Below are 6,000 nucleotides of genomic sequence, written 5' to 3' on the forward strand. Positions count from 1 at the left end.
GTGATCTGTATGTGCCCAGATCTATGCCCTTCAGATGAACTGAGTGTTTCTGTCTTGCTCTAAATATAATGAGAAAACAGGACATCTGTAGATCCTATGTATGCAATCTCATGGTTATTACATATCCCAAGAGAACTTTGGGATCTCCTAGGTATCACGATGGTTAACTATATCTAACATAGTATTCTGGTGAAAATATGTGCAAGCTAATGCAATTAGTCAGAGAACTGGAGAGAGATGGAGGCAAGGACATGTTTGTTGACCTTCAGTAGGTGCTCAGCAGGGAAATGAGAGTTGTCACAAGAAGTTAAAATTTGGTTCTGATTACTGTAGGAGTTTGCTTATGCTTTCAAGAGCCATTGGATATAAAGCAGAAGTAGGAAACCCTGAGGGCAGGAACTGGAAGCCAAAACTCTACTTATGTGAATACACAACTCCTCTGGGCACTGAATCCACAATGGCTTGCTAAGGAAGTGTGAGCAAGTACCAGCTTCTTGCTGGCAGTCAAAGTCTGTAATAACAAAATATGATGGTCTTCAATTAACAGTCTTTGGTCTAGGAAGGATCTTGAGGCTGCACATTGCTGTCTGGCATCAGTGAGGTGTATAAGTGAGACAGACATTTCTTTAAATTTCCACATGGTTGACCTCAGCAGCTTCCAACTACTACTTGACTTAGTAATTTCTGTTCCTAGGCCCATAACATGGTCTCCTTTCACAAAATCACTCAAATTTGTGATTAATTCCTCAGAATGTGTAGTAATTTTAATAAAAGTTCCCCATTTTTCTAAAGGATTCTCATTTATTAATGGAAATTGACATTGAAAAATACTCAGCAAACCAACTTCTTAAAACACTTTGCCTTAATTAAATGTATATGTAAATCTATTCATGTATGTGTATACATGCGTACATATATAATTAGTGTATATTGTATCTAGGTACTTCCTACATTTTTGACTAATTTCCGTAGTCAGCATTTCCGTCTTCATATTTCATTTTTCACTGAGGTGTATGAGCATGTGTTTAAGAATCATGTTTTGAAGAAAGAGTGACATAGACCTAAATGTAGTATTTTATGTATTCCAGAATCTTACTGGGGTTGTTAGTTGGCACAACTTGCAGGCAGGTGCAATTCTAACATTGGTGTGCTTGCCTCTGAGTAAAGTCTTTATAACATTTTAAGTACAGATTTGTGATATTTTAGAAACTTTTGTTCTGGCTTTTCTGTACTGTTAAGATTCTTCTAATCCTGTGAGACAAAAGCGATTTCTTGCAGGAGCTGTGTGTCTTAGCTCTTAGCTCTTTATCGGTACTGGAGCAGCGTTGAATAACCTCTGCAGCCATAACAAACCCTCTGACTGGGTGTTGCCAGGAACAGCCAAACTCCATGAGCTCCCCAAGCCGATGCTTCAGCCCATTTGTTTTGATCCATTTACTCCTTCTCAGCAGGGCAGACATAGAGATCCTGATTTTGTACCGTGCAGCTGGTACAAATATGTCCAAATCAACTGTCATGCTGAACCATTACTATGGAAGCCTAAAAACACATTTGCAATTTTATGTTAAATACTAAAAGAAGATGAAAGTGTTAAAAGAGGATACTTTCTGCAAGTCTTAGATAAATTTTCAGAAATTAGTGCCAGAAGATTTATGCAGTTGCCATCTTCCAAAGGCTGTTAGCTGATCAGTGCCGGTTCTTTAGACGGCCAGTAGATATATTAAAATGGTTGCAAGTCGTGTTTTATCATAAGTTTTTTCTTCTTCATTATAAATTACTAAATTGGTGCAGTAGTGGGAAAATGATAAAAGCATTTGGGGATAGTAAAATGCCCTTAGACTCATTTTTCCTGTATTGAGATATTGGTTGTTCTAGTTTGTGGGGTTTTTTTAACTTCCAATACTGCATGAATTGTCAGAATATTTTTTTACTGGCATACCTGGAAAAGTTTTAACTCCTTGTGAATCTCATTTGCTTTTTTTTTAAGTCCATGCCTGTCACCAGTGCTTAAAATCATGTAGTAGTAGGCAAAAAGGGACAATCTAACATGGTATTTTCAGTCATCATCACTTGTAGCAAAGATGTTACTCTACATGATTTTTATCAGTAGTTTTTACAAAATTGCAGCTTTAGGACCTCCAGTGATGTCAAAGTGTATAAAACATGAAAAAGGGCTCTTATTAGTTCTTCAGATGTGTGTACATAGATATGTATTTGAATTTTTGTATGTATGTTGTATGATATACTACACAGATAAAATAGGGCTTTTCAACTATGCAGGCAGTGTTTTATTAGAATATAAGCCAGGATAGTGAACTTTTTCATCCAGAGAATGAAAATGAGTACAGAAAAAATAGAAATGTTTCCTTCATGTCCACAATTTTCTTTCAGGCTGAGTCCTTTTCTTTAATTTTGCTCTCAAGCAATTCTTTTGCTTTTTTTTGGGATAGAATTAAATTCTGTATGCTTCCATCTGTGTAGCTGGAGTAGATTTTTGTTCCTGACACTTCTTGCTGCCAAACAACAGACTCTGTTGCTGCAGTTGTTCTCCTTATCTCTCACATCCCTTCAACACTGACCCATGGGCTGAAAGAGATTCCCTGGGGCACAGAGTCCCTAGCTCTGAAGGGAGGCATAACTTCCCTTTTCTCCAGAAGGATTGACCTGACCCTGGCCATGCAGCAGCTGAGCGAACTCAAAAAGCAGCCTTCTTCATTCTTGTTCTCTATGCCACTGCAAAAGTATATAACATTTGTTGACTAACCATAATTATTAATCTATTTCCAGTCTGAATAGTTTTTGTGTCCTTTGAAGAATTTTACTTAGGTTTCAAATCATTTCAGATCTGTTTGAAATTAGCTTTTACCTGAATACAACCAATCATCAAGGTCAATTTCACATAAAAGCGTACTTGCACAACCAAGGCCTCTGCTATCTTTATCATTTGCCTTTTTGGACGCAAGAGCAGCTGGCTCATGTTCAACTTGGTGTCCACCAGGACCCCCAGGGCTTTTTCTGTAAAGCTGCTTGCCGTCTGAGCCATGTACTGGTGACCAGGATTGTTCCTTCCCAGGGGCAGAACTTTGCACTTACTCTTGCTGAGCTTCATGAGGTTCCTGTCAGCCCATTTGTCCAGCCTGTTGAGGTCCCTCTGGACAGCAGCACAACCATCTGAGATTTGTGTCATCAGCAAAGTTTCAAAAAATATGATCTGCCCTATCCTCCAAATCAGTTTTGAACATGACTTAAGGGTGGAGTACACCGCTAGTCACTGGTCTCCAACTAGACTTCATGCTATTGATCAGCACTCTGTAGGCATGACCGTTCTTCCAGTTTTCAACTCCGCTTCACTGTCTGCTTATCCAGCCTGTATATCAGCAATTTCTCTATGAGGAGCTTATGGAAGAGTGTCAAAAGCCTTACTGAAGTCAATGCAGACAATAGGCACAGCTCTCTCCTCATCTTTCAAGACAGTCATTTCATTGTAGAAGGTTACCAAGTTACCTTGGTCAAGCGTGACTTTGCCTTTGTGAATCAATGCTGACTACTTCTGATGTAGCAGATCTTCACGGGCCTGCAAACGGTTTCCATCTCCTTCCCAGGGACTGAGGTGAGTCTGACTGGCCTGTAGATCACCGAGCCCTCCTTCTCACCCCTTCTAAAGGCAGAAATGGTATTTGCTTTCCTACATCCTCAAGGACCTCTCCTAATCTCCATATCTTTCAAAGATTCTTAAGACTGGCCTTGCAACGACAGCTCCCTTAGCACTTGTGGGTGCATCTGATCAGAGCCCATGGTCTTATGTATGTACAATTTTCGTAAGTATTGCCTGACCCGATCCTTGGTCCACAATTTCCTGATGTCTCCAGGTCCTTAGATTTCCAAAGGCAATGGTATCTCTGTTATGTTTGTTTTCCATTTCCTGTTTACAGCCTTTCTTCTCATAAAACCAAGACAGATTTTTTCCTTCCTCACTTTCACTTCAGTAGCAATAACAGCATTCTTCAAGCCAGGTTGTGTTTTAATTATATTTGTGGTACTTTTTTGTCTCTGTACAGAATCAGTAACCCACATGCTTTTGCAGATATAAACTATCTGGTTTTTTAACCTTAGTAAACAGTTCTTGTTGGTAATGAACAAGGAAAAGAGTGTAGTTTTTCCCTCTTACACATTTTGCAAAACTGCTGGCAACCAAAATTAGTCATTAATCATAAGTAGCTCAGGTGAAGAGAAGCTCTTTCCAGGTACAATGTGTTATTTCAGAACAGGACCACATTTGGAGGCAGAGTTAGCTATGGGGTCTTTATTCTTAGTTCTAGGAAAAGTTATGTTGCATCATTAGAAGTTAAATCAGGAGAATTGTGAGGATTTCTAGTCATATTCTTTTATAGTCTCCTTGCATAGAAAAAGCTAGAAAGGCTGCCAGTAGCTACTAAAACCAGGACTAAAAGTCATTACTTGTGGCTTTTAAACTGCTGGTTTAAACCTACAAGAAAAGACTGTAGAATTTATATGATGTACTGATTCTTCAGGAATAAGATTTTGACCTGATTTTCAGCTTACAGCTTGTGACCACATTTTCTGTCCATGTATGTGTGTGTATATATACCTGCACAAACATCCATCGCTTTGTGTCTTCTGATAACTTTTGCATGTGGTTGACAGTTTCAGTAAATTTGCCTGAGAACAGACGCTTCAAAAATAATACATTCCTGTAAACTTTTTCAAAATAGGATAGAAGTCAAATTCTATGTAGCTTAGTAAGGAAAATATTGTATAAGAAATTTACACACTTTTAACAATCAGAATCGTTTGGAAAAGAATAGTTGTAACTTTCTGACCCTTGGTCCTTGCACTAGCTCAGGTAGCAACAATAAATTTAAACCAAGGAAGAAAAGCACTGAAGGAGTTTGAAGGTATTTCCAAAGACAAAATTTTCGTTCCGAGGACCAGCTATTTATAGACCATGAAGGGTACCATTTTTGTACAACTTTGTACATTGTAAGGTTCCTTAGTCTATCTCTACAGCTTTCGCTGGTTAGATTTTTAGTTAAATCTAGAACAAAATGCAATAGTCAAAAAGGAAAGCCTTTAGGGTGTTAATTTCCTTGCAGCTCTGATCATATTGCCAGGGGAAAGAAAAGCTGCAGCACTACCCTTGTGAAGTTACCTGTGTCATTTTCTCATTGGCTGAAGGATATCATTATTTCAAAATCAGAACTTGAAAATGAAGAGTTTTTTGTCCAGCTTTCATTCAGATAATAATTATGAGCTAAAACTAAAAAGAAAAGCCTTTGGCATATATTTCTGTATTGGTAGAATTAGAGTATTAGTCCTGAAGAGGGTAAAGAGAAAAGATTAAATGTGTCTTTTACATCTCATGCTTTGAGAATAGGAGTTGATAGGAATCACACCAATCAGATAAATTAATATGCAAAACTTCAGAAAGATGACAGCCCTCACAAAATCTATTTGCTTTTGTTTTACAAACAAGTACTAGAATTTGCTGCGTGGGAACTATTTCTCATCAAATCATGGAGAGGAACATTGTTGTAAGTGATAGGGCATATTGTTGCTGTAGGCTAAAAACAGCTGCTAGCTCCATTCTCTGCAAAGACTATCAGTTTTTACAGGAAAAGGGATAGAAATCACTTAGTAAAATTGATAAAACTTATTTGACAGGAATCAGAAAGAGAGACAAAAAGACTTTCAGTATGGTCAGAGATGTTCACAAGGAAAGAAAATGTAATTCTCACACATACTACTGTCACAGAAATTAACTGCCACTGAATACTAGAAAAGCAGTAGAATTCTAGAAAAAACAAATAACAATCAAAGTATTCACAGAAGTTCTACACCAAAAGGAATTTATTTGTTTGGGGTTTTTAACCTTATAATTTTAAGTTTGCTTATCTTTAAGATTGCTATGAGAAAAAAAGAAAATTGTCATTCCAGTCACAAGTGGTCTCCCCCAGGACTCAGTACTGGGGCCACTCCTGT

Source organism: Apaloderma vittatum, unplaced genomic scaffold, assembly GCF_000703405.1.
Source record: "Apaloderma vittatum isolate BGI_N311 unplaced genomic scaffold, ASM70340v1 scaffold7562, whole genome shotgun sequence".
NCBI lineage: Eukaryota > Metazoa > Chordata > Aves > Trogoniformes > Trogonidae > Apaloderma > Apaloderma vittatum.